At 45.6% G+C, this 17,228-nt stretch overlaps 1 protein-coding gene across 1 annotated transcript in view; it reads right to left on the reverse strand.

The window, feature by feature from the left end:
- LOC111953391 (uncharacterized) overlaps positions 1-17,228 on the reverse strand; it is a 56,955-nt gene that overhangs the window by 22,670 nt on the left and 17,057 nt on the right. The window contains exon 2 of the mRNA XM_070435579.1: positions 14,568-14,674. The gene's annotated coding sequence lies outside the window, so the exon portion shown is untranslated. The remainder of the gene's footprint in view (positions 1-14,567; positions 14,675-17,228) is intronic.

Here is a 17,228-nt window from a genome sequence, read left to right on the forward strand (position 1 = left end):
ACAAACACACGCGGGATGTTGCTATGTTTCCGAACTGCCTCCCCGCCACCAATCTTACTGTCAAAATTAATTCAACAAAACGCACAACCATCAACGATCGATATATGAATACAAATTAGAAAGAGAATAGACTTGTTCTAATTGACACAGTCAACCTATTATGTAGACTGTATGACATGGCATATGAGCTATTATGGGAACTACAATAGGCGACGTATCCCAGATCTAATCATCGAGACAGTCGTTCAAGAATTAACAAGGCAGCGTGAGCAAGCAAGTCTTCCGGTTTCATCGAGAACTAATTTAACTGTTGCTACGCTGTAGCCTAACCATTCATTGAATATCAGCTTCTCCACTCTGTCAACAAAATGTCACGAATGAAAATGCGCTCGCGTTATCAACACGAGCAAACAGAGGATAAAACAATTAAAATCCGACGTAGACATTTACAGAAGACTAAATTCTGACGACTTACCAGTGTCGAAAATAACCACAAACTCGTCCAATATCCCAAGAACTGCCAATGGCTAAATGTCTATGTCTCTAGTGTGGACACAGCGCAACGCGAGATACAAATTCAAATGGTACATTCCAATAGTACGGTAACAAAAAGTAACCAGCTCGAACAGTGTTTCACATAAGAAAGTAGTTATCAAGGTWTTCACGTACAGTCGTCAGGAGTAGCCCTCGAGGATGTCGCTGAGAATATTACCAAAACAAACAAGGATGATTTCTTCGCAGGCTATCGGTGTAGTGAATTTTGCTGAGTTTCCTCAATCCAGGCAGTAGCTAGTTGGGGCTGTATGTATCCGCAAGTTTCTCTCTGTGCAGATAGATGCCAGCTACTCAGACAACTGACCCAGCCGGCAGAACGTTACAGCGTTCACTTTGTCTCACTCGCTTCCTTTCAAAGCTCTCATAAACTTGTATTACTTGACGCCCGACTAATGTCTCTGTCTGGCTTTGAAATGATTCTAGTGTCAGTCAACGTGCGAGATCATCTTTTTATTATTTCGTTTTTCTCCCTGCCTTCGCTCTTTTTACAGTCCTTGTCTCGTTCTTGCTCTCTCCCGACATAAGCCAGTGGGATCGGGTTGCGCTGACTGAGCCGAGCTGTGTTTTAAAGGGACAAGCCTCTTGGCTCGGTGCGCAAACTATGATGCTATCAGTACAGAGGCACACCAACTCACTGGCTGCTTCTTCCACACACAAAACGCCCCTCCTGCTCCATTCGTCCACTCGCTGACGTCACCGCACGTCCCCGGAATTCCCTGACAACGCAAACTGGCACCGAATAACCACCGACTCTAGCCCCGCCCCCGACTACCGGAGAATGTTTCTCAGCCTTTGCCTCCGTGCTTTTTTAAAAGGTGGGCTCGCCTCGTGACTGACCTTCCGGTTGATCACCCGGACAGCGTTTCCGTCTGAAAGCCTATTTTTGGACAAAGTACTATCCTGACGCCATAGCTATTATATTCCATCTACTTATTCTCTAATGACTAAGGGAGGGAAAGCCACTATAGTACTACAGTCTTAAGATCCCGTGTTGGTCTAATAGCAGTAATATGATCTATAATCGATATACTGTCTCAATATAATATAATACAAATACAGAAGAATAAAAACATGTTTTGAACTGACTAAAGCATTTATAACCAGATATAAATTATTTATAACATCCATAATATTGATGATTACTGATATTGATTCCTATTGATAAGTCAATGTATTTTCTCTGCCATAACATCGATATAGACTCTCATGGAGTTTCTTTACAATCATTTTGTAACGGGTTTCTGGCTCTTTGGGGACAGAAATGGCTGGTCGCTCCAAACCCCCAGGAGTCACCAACATGGGTTCTATAATAATGCCAAACACATGCTCAGTTATTACAGGCAGCATGTGACACACACACACACACACACACACACACACACACACACACAAGTATATTTAGATCCACCACCTCAGCAGGATAGGAGTATGTCAACAAAAGCAAGGACACACACAACATGAAAGTTTGCTGCTGAACTTTCCTCCTCCCCAGACAATACACACACACACGGTAGAGAAAGGCTTAGACATGCAGTGCATTTGGAAAGTATTCAGACCCCTTGACTTTTTCCACATTTTGATACATTACAGCCTTATTCTAAAATGAATTGAATCGTTTTCCCCCCTCATCAATCTACACACAATACCCCATAATGGCAATGAAAAACAGGTTTTTATACATTTTTGCAAATGTATCAAATATAAAAAATTGAAATATTACATTTACATAAGTATTCAGACCCTTTACTCAGTACTTTGTTAAAGCACCTTTGCCAGCGATTACAGCCTTAATTCTTCTTGGGTATGACACTACAAGTTTGGCACACTTGTATTTGGGGAGTTACTCCCATTGTTCTCTGCAGATCTTCTCAAGTTCGGTCAGGTTGGATGGGGAGCATCAGGGCACAGCTTTTTTCAGGTCTTTCCAGAGATGTTAGATCGGGTTCAAGTCCGGGCTCTGGCTGGGCCACTCAAGMGCATTCAGAGACTTGTCCCGAAGCCACTCCTGCTTTGTCTTGGCTGTGGGTCGTTGTCCTGTTGAAAGGTGAACCTTCGCCCCAGTCTGAGGTCCTTAGCGCTCTGGTGCAGCTTTTCGTTAAGGATCTCTCTGTACTTTGCTCCGTTCATCTTTGCCTCGATCCTGACTAGTCTCCCAGTCCCTGCCGCTGAAAAACATCCCCACAGCATGATGCTGCCACCACCATGCTTCACTGTAGGGATGGTGCCAGGTTTCCTCCAGACATGACGCTTGCCATTCAGGCCAAAGAGTTCAATCTTGGTTTCATCAGACTAGAGAATCTTGTTTCTCATGGTCTGAGAGTCCTTTAGGTGCCTTCTGGCAAACTCCAAGCGGGCTGCCGTGTGCCTTTTACTGAGCAGTGGCTTCCGTCTGGCGAGATGGTTGTCCTTCTGGAAGGTTCTCCCATCTCCACAGGGGAACTCTGGAGCTCTGTCAGAGTGACCATCGGGTTCTTGGTCTACTCCCTGACCAAAACCCTTCCCCCCCCAGATTTCTCAGTTGGCCGGGCGGCCAGCTCTAGGAAGAGTCTTGGTGGTTCCAAACTTCTTCCATTTAAGAATGATTGAGGCCACTGTGGTCTTGGGGACCTTCAATGCTGCAGAAATGTTTTGGTACCCTTCCTTAGATCTGTGCCTCGACACAATCCTGTCTCGGAGCTCTTCGGACAATTCCTTCAACCTCATGGCTTGGTTTTTGCTCTGACACGCACTGTTAACTGTGAGACCTTACATAGACAAGTGTGTGCCTTTCCAAATCATGTCCAATCAATTGAATTTACCACAGGTGGACTCCAATCAAGTTGTAGAAACATCTCAATGATGATCAATGGAAACAGGATGCACCTGAGCTCAATTTCGAGTCTCATAGCAAAGGGTCTAAATACTTATGTAAATAAGGTATGTTTTTTTATTTTTAATACATTTGCAAAAATGTCTAAAAGCCTGTTTTTGCTTTGTCATCATGGGGTATTGTGTGTAGATTGATGAGGGGAGAAAACAATTTAATCCAGTTTAGAATAAGGCTGTAACGTAACAAAATGTGGAAATGCTATTCACAGGCAATTATGACGTGAGAATGAATGTTCATTCAATGCTGTATACTGTATGACTGTCTGAAAGAAAAAGTTAATAGAAGAATGAGGTCTATGTCAAAGTGAGATTTTGTGTTTGAATGCAAGTGCTGTAATGACGTGTCAAAGACAAATGGATTGAGTGTGTGTTCAGAGCAATGCATTAGAGAGAGATCTATTGCTGCGTGTATTCACTGTTCATGATCTACTATCCTATGCATGTCTGTTTGAGGGAGTTGCAAACTACACAGCTTTCAGTCATCAATGTACTCCATACTTGGGAGGCTGTGTGAGTGTGTGTGTCGTGTGGGGTTAAGGGCTGAAGCAGTGTGTCAAATCAAAAATCAAATCTTATTGGTTGAAAACACAGATTTTGCAGATGTTATTGCCGATGCAGTGAAATGCTTATGCTTCTAGCTCCAACAGTGCAGTGATACCAAACGATGCAAAATAATACATCACACGCATCCAGCAAAAATCAAAAGAAAAAAATGAAAAAATATCAGAACGCACAATGTCAGAGTCCGGAATATATAAATCCAGTATGTGACGGTGTGTATAGACATTGCGCATGCATGCACGCACACACACACACACACACGCACACACACACACAACTGCCCCCCCCCCACCACACACATAGTACAGTATTGTATATAGTATGTATACTGAAGTAGTGTGTATGTCTCCCTGTTGAATCCCTCTTCCTCTTCTATCGCAGGGGAAGGTAAGTGGGGTCAGACAGGGGACTGCAGGGGGTCCTTAAGGATGTGTGTGTGTGTGTATATGTGTGTGTTGTGTATGTAGAGGGTAATTACAGTGACTGGGCCTTCTCTAACAAGAGGAGAGAAAGTGAGAGAGGAGGACTGCAAGGAGAGGGGAGCGAGTTCAGTTCTCATACTGCAGATATATATAGCATCCCTCTCATGGGTACAAGCCAAAAAAGATTCTTGTCATTCCTACTTCACAGACACATAATCTGTATACAGTACATGCTCACACACGCACGCATGCACATACACACGCGCACACACACACGCACACACACACAGTACATTATATAACATTAATTTGATGTAAAATCAAATCAACTTAATTTGTCACAAGCCCTTAATTTGTCACAAGCCCTTAACCAACAGTGCAGTTCAAGAAAGAATTATATAAATATTTACCAAATAAACTAAAGTAAAAAATAATAAAAAGTAACACAATAAAATAACAATAACAAGGCCATATACAGGGGTACCGGTACCGAGTCAATGTGCGGGGGTACAGGTTAGTCGAGGTAATTTGTACATGTAGGTAGGGGTGAAGTGACTATGCATAGATAATAAACAGCGAGTAGCAGCAGTGTACAAAACAAATGAAGGGGGCTGTGTCAATGTAAATAGTCTGGTGGCCATTTGATTAATTGTTCAGCAGTCTTATGGAGGTAGAAGCTGTTAAGGAGCCTTTTGGTCCTAGACCTGGCACTCCGGTACAGCTTGCCTTGTGGTAGCAGAGAAAACAGTCTATGACTTGGGTGACTGGAGTCTCTGACAATTTTATGGGCTTTCCTCTGTCACRGCCTAGTATATAGGTCCTGGATTGCAGGAAGCTTGGCCCCAGTGATGTACTGGGCCGTACGCACTACCCTCTGTAGCGCCTTACGGTCAGATGCCGAGCAGTTGCCATACCAGGCGGTGATGCAAGTGGTCAGGATGCTCTCGATGGTGCAGCTGTGGAACTTTTTGAGAATCTGGGGACCCATGTCAAATCTTTTCAGTCTCCAAAGGGGGACAAGGTGTTGTTGTGCCCTCTTCTCGACTGTCTTGGTGTGTTTGGACCATGATAGATCGTTGCGGACCCCAAAGAACTTGAAACTCTCGACCCGCTCCACTACAGCCCCGTCGATGTTAAGGGGGGCCAGTTCGGCCCACCTTTTCCTGTAGTCCACGATCAGCTCCTTTGTCTTGCTCACATTGAGGGAGAGGTTGTTGTCCTGGCACCACACTGCCAGTTCTCTGACCTCCTCCCTATAGGCTGTCTCATCGTTGTCGGTGATCAGGCCTACCACTGTTGTGTTGTCAGCAAGCTTAATAATGGTGTTGGTGTCGTGTTTGGCCACGCAGCCGTGGGTGAACATTGAGTACAGGAGGGGACTAAGTACACACCCCTGAGGGGCCCCAGTGTGGCAGACATGTTGTTGTCTACCCTTACCACCTGGGGGCGGCCCGTCAGGAAGTCCAGGAACCAGTTGCAGAGGGAGGTGTTTAGTCCCAGGGTCCTTAGCTTAGTGATGAGCTTCGTGGGCACTATGGTGTTGAACGCTGAGCTGTAGTCAGACAGTACTGTGCAGCCGTCTTCATCGACCTGGCCAAGGCTTCCGACTCTGTAAATCACCGCATTCTGATCGGCAGACTCAATAGCCTTGGCTTCTCAAATGACTGCTTCGCCTGGTTCACCAACTACTTCTCAGATAGAGTTCAGTGTGTCAAATGGGATGGCCTGTTGTCCGGACCTCTGGCAGCCTCTATGGGGGTACCACAAGGTTCAATTCTCTGGCCGACTCTTTTCTCTGTATATACTGTATCAATGATGTCGCTCTTGCTGCTGGTGATTCTCTGATCCACCTCTACGCAGACGACACCATTCTGTATACATCTGGCCCTTCTTTGGACACTGTGCTAACAAACCTCCAAACGAGCTTCAATGCTTCAACTCTCCTTCCGTGGCCTCCAACTGCGTTTAAATGCTAGTAAAACTAAGTGCATGCTCTTCAACCGATTGCTGCCCGCACCCTCCCTCCCGACTAGCATCACTACTCTGGACGGTTCTGACCTAGAATATGTGGACAACTACAAATACCTAGGTGTCTGGTTAGACTGTAAACTCTCCTTCCAGACTCACATTAAGCATCTACAATACAAAATTAAATCTAAAATTGGCTTCCTAGTTCGCAACAAAGCCTCCTTCACTCATGCCACCAAACATACCCTCGTAAACTGACTATCCTACCGATCCTCGACTTCGGCCGTATCATTTACAAAATAGCCCCCAACACTCTACTCAGCAAACTGGGTGTAGTCTATCACAGTGCTATCCGTTTTGTCACTAAATCCCCATATACTACCCACCACTGCGACCTGTATGCTCTCGTTGGCTGGCCCTCACTACATATTCGTCGCCAAACCCACTGGCTCCAGGTCATCTATAAATCTTTGCRAGGTAAAGCCTTGCCTTATCTCAGCTCACTGCTCACCATAGCAACACCCACCCGTAGCACGCGCTCCAGCAGGTATATTTCACTGGTCATCCCCAAAGCCAACACTTCCTTTGGCCGCCTTTCCTTCCAGTTCTCTGCTGCCAATGACTGGAACGAAGCTGGAGTCTTATATCTCCCTCTCTAACTTTAAGCATCAGCTGTCAGAGCAGCTTACCGATCACTGTACCTGTACACAGCCCATCTGTAAATAGCACACCCAACTACCTCATCCCCATATTATTACTTACCCTCTTGCTGTTTTGCACCCCAGTATCTCTACTTGCACATCCATCACTCCAATGTTAATGCTTAATTGTAATGATTTCACCTCTGAGGCTTATTTATTGCCTTACTCTTCTACATTTGCACACACTGTACATAGATTTTCWATTTTTTTCTATTGTGTTATTGACTGTACGTTTGTTTATGTGTAACTCTGCGTTGTTGTTTTTGTCGCACTGCTTTGCTTTATCTTGGCCAGGTCGCAAGTTGTATATGAGAACTTGTTCTCAACTGGCCTACCTGGTTAAATAAAGGTGAAATAAAAACTAAATAAAAAAAAKCCCGAAATGAACAGCATTCTCACATAGGTGTTCCTTTTGTCCATGCGGGAAAGGGCAGTGTGGAGTGCGATTGAGATTGCGTCATCTGTGGATCTGTTGGGGTGGTATGCGAATTGGAGTGCGTCTAGGGTATCCGGGAGGATGCTGTTGATGTGAGCCATGACCAGCCTTTCAAAGCACTTTATGGCTACTGACGTTGAGTGCTACGGGGAGGTTATCATTTAGGCAGGTTTCTTCGCTTCCTTTGGCACAGGGACCTTGGTGGTCTGCTTGAAACATGAAGGTATTACAGACTCAGTCAGGGAGAGGTTGAAAATGTCAGTGAATACACTTGCCAGTTGGTCCGCTCATGCTTTGAGAACACGTACTGGTAATCCATCTGGCCGCGCGGCTTTGTGAATGTTGACCTGTTTAAAGGTCTTGCTCACAACGGCTAATGAAAGCGTTATCACAGTCATCCAGAACAGCTGGTACTCTCATGCATGCTTCAGTGTTGCTTGCCTCAAGAGCATAAAAGGCATTTAGCTTGCGTCACTGGGCAGCTCTCGTCTGGGTTTCCCTTTGTAGTCCGTAATAGTTTTCAAGCCCCACCACATCCGATGAGCATCAGAGCCGGTGTAGTAGGATTCAATCTTAATCCTGTATTGATGCTTTGCTTGTTTGATGGTTCGTCTGAAGGCATAGCAGGATATCTTTTCAGTGTCCCGGATTAGTGACCCGCTCCTTAAAGGCAGCAGCTCAAGCCTTTAGCTCAATGCGGATGTTGCCTGTAATCCATGGCTTCTGGTTGGGATATGCACGTACGGTCACTGTGGGGCCGATGTCTTCGATGCACTTATTGATGAAGCCGATGACTGAGGTGGTATACTCCTCAATGCCATTGGATGAATCCCAGAACATATTCCAGTCTGCGCTAGCAAAAGTCCTGTAGCCTAGCATCCACATCATCTGACCACTTCCATATTGAGCGAGTCACTGGTACTTCCTGCTTTAGTTTTTGCTTGTAAGCAGGAATCAGGACGATWTAATTATGGTCAGATTTGCCAAATGGAGGGCGGGGGAGAGCTTTGTATGCATCCCTGTGTGTGGAGTAAAGGTGGTCTAGAGTTTTCTTCCTCTGGTTGCACATGCGATATGCTGGTAGAAATGAGGTAAAATGGATTTAAGTTTGCCTGCATTAAAGTGATGCATAGATAATAACAGAGAGTAGCAGCAATTGTAGAAAAGGGGGGGGGGCAATGCAAATAGTCCAGGTAGCCATTTGATTAACTGTTCAAGAGTTTTATGGCTTGGGGTAGAAGCTGTTAAAAAGCATCTTGGACCTAGACTGGCGCACCGTACCGTTGCCGTGCGGTAGCAGAGAGAACACTCTATGACTAGGTGGCTGCAGTCTTTGACCGTTTTAAGGGCCTTCCTCTGACACCGCCTGGTATAGAGGTCCTGGATGGCAGGAAGCTTGGCCCCAGTGGTGTACTGGGCCGTTCGCACTACCCTCTGTAGTGCCTTGCGATCGGAGCCGAGCAGTTGCCATACCAGGCAGTGATGCAACCCGTCAGGATGCTCTCGATGTGCAGATAAACCTTTTGAGGATCTGAGGACCCATGCCAAATGTTTTTCAGTCTCCTGAGGGGAATAGTTTTGTTGGAAAGGGGGATACCTAGACAGTTGTGCAACTGAATGCATCAACTGAAATGTGTCTTCCACATATAACCAAGCCCCTCTGTATCAGAGAGGTGCGGGGGCTGCTCTTAATTGACATCCACGAAAAAAAGTGGGGTAACTGCCTGCTCAGGGGCAGAATGACATATTCTTACTTGTCAGCTCGGGATTCGATCCAGCAACATTTTGGTTACTGGCCCAACACTCCTATCCCCAGGCGAACCTGCCGCCCCAACATTTCAGCTTTTTTGATTTTGAATTTATTAGTAAAACAAATTCGAAAGCATAATTCCACCTTGACATTATGTGTATTATGTGTAGGCAGTGAGAAAATATCTCCAATTTAATCCATTTTAAATTCAGGCTATGTAACACAACAAAATGTGGGAAACGCCGTAAGTCTGAGTAGTGAGTAGTAGAGAGGGGACGTGTGTGTGTGTGTGTGTGTGTGTGGTGTGTGTGTGTAGTGGTTGTGTTGTGTGTGTGTGTGTTGTGTGTGTGTGTGGTGTGTTGTGTGTGTGTGTGTGTGTTGTGGTGTGACGAGTGTACTGTTGTAGGGTGTGTGTGCCATTTGTGTGTGTAAGAGTAGGAGATGTGTCACCGGTACAGACAGTGCCTCTCAGCCTCCTCTCTGTGGGACTGTTGTGGATAGAGAAACCGACAGACGTATGTGTTGTGTCGGTCATGAGAGTTTTATGCTCACACTCATTTCCTGACTCAGACCATGCACTACAAGTCAACAAGTCTTACCTCAGCACACACACATCACACACAAACACCACCACACACACACCATACACACACACACACACAAACACACACAGTGACCAAACATCTAAAACATCGACATAACCGTCATCCTCCTCACAAATTACTCTTTGTGGTCTCTCTCTCTCTGTCTCGAATAAAGACATTTCAAATGTCATATTATGTATATATACAATGTTGTAACGATGTACAAATTGTTAAAGTACAAAAGGGGAAATAAATAAGCATAAATATGGGTTGTATTTACAATGGTGTTTGTTCTTCACTGGTTGACCTTTACTTGTGGCAACTAGTCACAGATCTGCTGCTGTGATGCACACTGTGGTATTTCACCCAATAGATATGGGAGTTTATCAAAATCTGGTTTGTTTTCGAAATCTTGTGGATCTGTGTGTGGAAATATGTGTCTCTAATATGGTCATACATTGGGCAGGAGGTTATGAAGTGCAGCTCAGTTTCCACCTCATTTTGTGGGGAGTGTGCACATAGCCTGTCTATCCCTTGAGAGCCAGGTCTTCCTACGGCGGCCTTTCTCAATAGCAAGGCTATGCTCACTGAGTCTGTACATAGTCAAAGCTTTCATTAAGTTTGGGTCAGTCACAGTGGTCAGGTTTTCTGCCACTGTGTAGTCTCTGTTTAGGGCCAAGTAATTATCTTTTTGTTTTCTCATGATTTGGTTGGGTCTAATTGTGTTGCTGTCCTGGGGCTCTGTGGGGTGTGTTTGTGTTTGTGAACAGAGCGCCAGGACCAGCTTGCTTAGGGGACTCTTCTCCAGGTTCATCTCTCTGTAGGTGATGGCTTTGTCTCCCTCCAAAGATTTTCTATTGGGTTCAGGTCTGGAGACTGGCTAGGCCACTCCAGGACCTTGAGATGCTTCTTACGGAGCCGCTCCTTAGTTTTTTCTCCTTGTGTGTTTCGGGTCGTTGTCATGCTGAAAGACCCAGCCACGACCCATCTTCAATGCTCTTACTGAGGGAAGGAGGTTGTTGGCCAAGATCTTGCGATACATGGCCCCATCCATCCTCCCCTCAATACGGTGCAGTCGTCCTGTCCCCTTTGCAGAAAAGCATCCCCAAAGAAGGATGTTTCCACCTCCATGCTTCACGGTTGGGATGGTGTTCTTGGGGTTGTACTCATCRTTCTTCTTCCTCCAAACACGGTAAGTGGAGTTTAGACCAAAAAGCTCTATTTTTGTCTCATCAGACCACATGACCTTCTCCCATTCCTCCTCTGGATCATCCAGATGGTCATTGGCAAACTTCAGACGGGCCTGGACATGCGCTGGCTTGAGCAGGGGGARCTTGCGTGCGCTGCAGMATTTTAATCCATGACGGCGTAGTGTGTTACTAATGGTTTTCTTTGAGACTGTGGTCCCAGCTCTCTTCAGGTCATTGACCAGGTCCTGCCGTGTAGTTCTGGGCTGATCCCTCACCTTCCTCATGATCATTGATGCCCCACGAGGTGAGATCTTGCATGGAGCCCCAGACCGAGGGTGATTGACCGTCATCTTGAACTTCTTCCATTTTCTAATAATTGCGCCAACAGTTGTTGCCTTCTCACCAAGCTGCTTGCCTATTGTCCTGTAGCCCATCCCAGCCTTGTGCAGGTCTACAATTTTATCCCTGATGTRCTTACACAGCTCTCTGGTCTTGGCCATTGTGGAGAGGTTGGAGTCTGTTTGATTGAGTGTGTGGACAGGTGTCTTTTATACAGGTAACGAGTTCAAACAGGTGCAGTTAATACAGGTAATGAGTGGAGAACAGGAGGGGTTCTTAAAGAAAAACTAACAGGTCTGTGAGAGCCGGAATTCTTACTGGTTGGTGGTGATCAAATACTTATGTCATGCAATAAAATGCAAATTAATTACTTAAAAATCATACAATGTGATTTTCTGGATTTTTGTTTTAGATTCCGTCTCTCATAGTTGAAGTGTACAGACCTCTACATGCTTTGTAAGTAGGAAAACCTGCAAAATCGGCAGTGTATCAAATACTTGTTCTCCCCACTGTATGTATAGTTTTTTGTGTGCTCTAGGGCAACGGTGTCTAGATGGAACTTGTATTCACGGTCCTGGTGACTGGACCTTTTTTGGAACACCATTATTTTGGTCTTACTGAGATCTACTGTCAGGGCCCAGGTCTGGCAGAATCTTTGCAGAAGATCTAGGTGTTGCTGTAGGCCTTCCTTGATTGGTGACAGAAGCACCAGATCATCAGCCAATAGTAGACATTTGACTTCAGATTCCAGTAGGGTGAGGCCGGGTGCTGCAGACTTTTCTAGTGCCCTCGCCAATTCGTTGATATATATGTTGAAGAGGGTGGGGCTTAAGCTGCATCCCTGTCTCACCCCACGGCCCTGTGGGAAGAAATGTGTGCGTTTTTTGCCTATTTTAACCGCACACTTGTTTGTGTACATGGATTTTATAATGTTGTATGTTTTTCCCCCAACACCACTTTCCATCAATTTGTATTGCAGACCCTAAAGCCAAATTGAGTCGAAGGCTTTTTTGAAATCAACAAAGCATGAGAAGACTTTGCCTTTGTTTTGGTTTGTTTGTTTGTCAATTAGGGTGAATTAGGGTGAATACGTGGTCTGTAATACGATAATTTGGTTAAAAGCCAATTTGACATTTGCTCAGTACATTGTTTTCACTGAGGAAATGTACAAGTCTGCTGTTAATGACAATGCTGAGGATTTTCCCAAGGTTGCTGTTGACGTATATCCCACGGTAGTTATTGGGGTCAAATTTGTCTCCACTTTGTGGATTGGGGTGATCAGTCCTTGGTTCCAAATATTGGGGAAGATGCCAGAGCTAAGTATGATGTTTAAGTGTTTTAGTATAGCCAATTGGAATTTGTTGTCTATATATTTGATTACTTCATTGAGGATACCATCAACACCACAGGCCTTTTTGGGTTGGAGGGTTTTTATTTTGTCCTGTAACTCATTCAAGGTAATTGGAGAATCCAGTGGGTTCTGGCAGTCCAGTAGTTGATTCTAGGATTTGTATTTGGTAATGTATAGGTTTTTGATGTTTGTTCTTTGTTATAGAGCCAAAATAARTYGAGAAGTGGTTTATCCATACATCTCCATTTTGGATAGATAATTCTTTGTGTTGTTGTTTGTTTAGTGTTTTCCAATTTTCCCAGAATTGGTTAGAGTCTATGGATTCTTCAATTACATTGAGCTGATTTCTGACGTGCTGTTCCTTCTTTTTCCATAGTGTATTTCTGTATTGTTCTAGTGATTCACTATAGTGAAGGCGTAGACTCAGGTTTTCTGGGTTTCTATGTTTTTGGTTGGACATGTTTCTCAATTTCTTAATTAGATTTTTGCATTCTTCATCAAACCATTTGTCATTGTTGTTCATTTTCTTTTCTTTCTTTGTTCTGTTCAAGTAGACTGTGATTTTGCTGTGGTCTGATAGGGGTGTCAGTGGGCTGACTGTGAACGCTCTGAGAGACTCTGGGTTGAGGTCAGTGATAAAGTAGTCTACAGTACTACCGCCAAGAGATGAGCTATAGGTGTACCTACCATAGGAGTCCCCTCGAAGCCTACCATTGACTATGTACATACCCAGCGTGCGACAGAGCTGCAGGAGTTGTGACCCGTTTATGTTGGTTATGTTGTTATAGTTGTGCCTAGGGGAGCATATGGGGGAGGGAATGCTGTCACCTCCAGGCAGGTGTTTGTCCCCCAGTGTGCTGAGGGGTGTCAGGTTCCTGTCCGGTTCTGGCATTTAGGTCGCGACATACTAGTACATGTCCCTGGGCCTGGAAATGATTGATTTCCCCCTCCAGGATGGAGAAGCTGTCTTCATTAAAGTATGGGGATATAGGTAGCACACAGGAGGACATTTTTCTCTGTTAAGATAATTTCCTTTTGAATTTCTAGCCAAATGTAAAATGTTCCTGTTTTGATTAATTTAATAGAGTTAGGTCTGTTCTATACCAAATTAGCATACCCCCTGAATCCCTTCCCTGCTTCACACCTGGTAGTTTGGTGGATGGGACTACCAGCTCTCTGTAACCTAGAGGGCAACCAGTGGGTCCGTCTCCTCTATACCAGGTTTCTTGTAGGATGACAATGTCTCTATTTCTGATTTCTTTGGTGAAGTCCAGGTTCCTGCTCTTTAGGCCAAAGGCAGATGACCTCAGGCCTTGGATATTCCAGGATGAAATAGTGAAGGCTTTGTGTTCCATAAAGTGTCCAATGTTGTTGGTCGTGTGGTTTGGCCTCAGGCCAGTAAGTGTGAGCAGAGCCTGCTGAGCATCTGGTACATGCCATTGGCTTGGGCTAGTGTAGTGGGGGTTGGGCCTGTTTGCCCGCTCACGGCCTGGGTGTATGTGTGACTTCCATGTTGAGGCCCTCTTTGCGGGGGTGCGGTGCATGAGGTGGACAGGAGGGGCATAGGTCTGATCTGAGGGGGCCTAAATGGGGTGTGGGCATGGTTGACTTGGGGGGTGTTCTCTCTCTTTCCCCCTCTCTCTCTCCCTCTCTCTCTTTCCCTCTCTCTCTCGGTTTCTCTCACTCTCCATTACGACCAGCCTCCCTCTTTTCTCATTCTAAAATATGTTCTTCCTCTACTTTCCTGAACTCTCTCGCTCCATTCTTCCTCGGGCACAGATTTCTGTGTCTATGTGCAACAGACATAGTGAAGTGAAACCCAAAAGAGCGGTTGAGTCTTACCTGTATATGCCACGTCTTCAGTCTGGTCAGAGGCAGGGAGGTTGGAGGGTCAGTTGACCACCATATTACGACACCTCAGGCGCTCTCTCTCTCTCTGCCTGCACCTCCTGAACACACAACATGGTCGACAACATGGTCAGTCTGGGCTTGGGGTCAAGTGGTTCCAACATGGTTGGCAGGCCATTCTATGGTGGAATGGTAACACAATCAACATTGTCGTTTGGGGTTCATTACCGTCAACATTTTAGTCACTGTGGTTCATAAAGCCAAAGTGTCTGTCAGGCCAAACATGAGGCCCTGCCTTGGCTGTTGCTGTGGCCATCTGGGAGTGTGTGTGTGTGTGTGTGTGTGTGTGTGTGTGTGTGTGTGTGTGTGTGTGTGTGTGTGTGTGTGTGTGTGTGTGTGTGTGTGTGTGTGTGTGTGTGTGTGTCTGTGTGTGGCATGTGTCGCCTGTTCCTGAGTGACTCACAGTGTTACTGCAGGGTCATGTGATCAAGAACAGGTGGCACTCTGGTACACCTCCTACCCCCTACACACACACACACACACACACACAGATGCCCGTGTGCATGTCCTTTTTGACATGATGTTGTGGTTTACACAGAGTGCAGTCAACCTAAATGTAATGTACCCTACCCATTCCTACTCCCTACTTTCAACTCTTCAACCCTCCTCCCTCTACCTCCTCTCCACTGTCCTCCTCTTTCACCCTCTCCACTTACCTAAACAGATAACCTCTCTCTCCCTTTCCCTCCCCGCCTCCCTCTCTCTCGCCCTGTCTTGTTCTCTCTCTCCATCTATCTTCCAACTCACTATGCAGGCTCATGGAAAACACACACACACACACACACACATTACTGTTTCCTACACATACCTAAATACACTACATCAACACACACTACACTCTCTAAGAGTTGTAACATAAACGTATAGCTCAAGGCAAGCTTCTGCATGTACTTCTATAAATACAGGTCCTGACAGTTGGGTCAATAATTGGCATGTTTACATTCATCTGCCCCTGGCAGTCAAGTGGACTAGCAGTTAAGGCACTTGACCTTTCACCCAGAGGTCAGGGGTCATAGGCCTTACTCCCTGGAAGGCCACAGCTGATGTGGAGGGCCCTCAGAGGCCCCTACAGGGAAATGTTTGTAAGAGATTGAGCCTTTCCACCTTAAAACAGAATGGATGAATGTGTATAGTATAAGGATCTGTTGCTTACTTTTCAGCTTAGTTAGCAGTCTGTTGACAGTGAAAATATACTTAGTTGGCCATGAAATGATGTTTGAATTGACACTAAAACCAAACAGTTTCAATATATTCCCTTCTCCCACTCTTTGTGAATGTCACGATATACAGTATATTGCAGTCATTTCACCTGTATCAGTGTAGCCTAAGGGGATTTTATGCTCGTACTAAATGTCAATACTGACCCCAGATCAGCTCAGAGTGAGATGTGTGGGAGAGATAGGGTTGATTCTGAGAGTTCATCAGCGATAAGGCTGAACTGAGATCAGATGAGAAGTGTGTCTACTACAGTATCTGTGTCTGTAAAGGTCAACCCGTGGGAGGAACACTAACCAGCCCAGCAGAGAGATACATTGAAGAAAGGAGAGGAGGGAGAGAGGGAGGAGTGAGGAGGAGGGAGCGAGAGAGGGGGAGGAGGGAGGAGAGAGGGGGAGGAGGGAGGAGAGGAGGAGGGAGAGAGTGAGGAGGAGGAGTGAGGAGTGAGGAGTGAGGAGGAGAGAGAGAGAGATGAGAGAGAGAGAGGAGAGAGAGAGAGAGGAGAGAGAGAGAGAGAGAAAGAGATAAGTGAGGAGGAGGAGAGAGGAGTGAGGAGGAGGGAGAGCGGGGAGGAGAGGGGTAGCGAAGAAGGAGTAAGAGAGAGGGAGAGAGATAGAGAGAATAATAAAGAGTGAAGCATGGGTGAGAGGCAAGGAGGGGAGAGCAGAATAAAGAGAAGAGAGGGAGAGAGAGATAAAGAGAGAGAGGGAGAGAGAGATAGAAGAGGAGAGATAGAGAAGAGGGAGTGAGGAGGATAAAGAGAAGAAGAGGAGAGAGGAGATAAAGAGAAGAGAGGGAGTGAGGAGATAAAGAGAAGAGAGGAGTGAGGAGATTAAAGAGAAAGAAGAGGAGTGATGAGATAAAGAGAAGAGAGGGAGTGAGGAGGAGTGGAGAAACAACCCGAGTCAACTATCCAAAGATGAAAAAGGTGGGAAAATAAACCGGGGGGGAGATTCCTAAAGTCTTCAAGAGAAACAGAAAAACCAAGGATGGAGAATATCACCGTTTCTGGAGAAAGAGAAGAGAGAGAGATTAAAGAATGGAAAATTAGAGACAAAATAAACCTAAAAAAGTAGCAGAGCGAAGAACTGGAGAGGGGGAGAGGGGAGAGTGAAGGAGGGAGGCCAAGGTCGTGGAAAGGGCCAAGACAGTGGTTGCTCCCGTGACAGCAGGACTACATGTGACTCTGCTCAAGTCAAGGTCTGCATTGTGCCAGCCCTGCACTATTAGATATCGGCCTATTGTCTGAGCGCCAGCTGGGAACACGTGCTGCACACACAATACTTTGTCCTTCACTCTCCTGCATCTGATACTGATTGTGTGTCAAGAACAAAACAGCATTAGTTCAGATAACAAAACACCATGGACTGAACACCACAT

The sequence above is a fragment of the Salvelinus sp. IW2-2015 genome, linkage group LG3, assembly GCF_002910315.2.
Source record: "Salvelinus sp. IW2-2015 linkage group LG3, ASM291031v2, whole genome shotgun sequence".
Classification (NCBI taxonomy): domain Eukaryota; kingdom Metazoa; phylum Chordata; class Actinopteri; order Salmoniformes; family Salmonidae; genus Salvelinus; species Salvelinus sp. IW2-2015.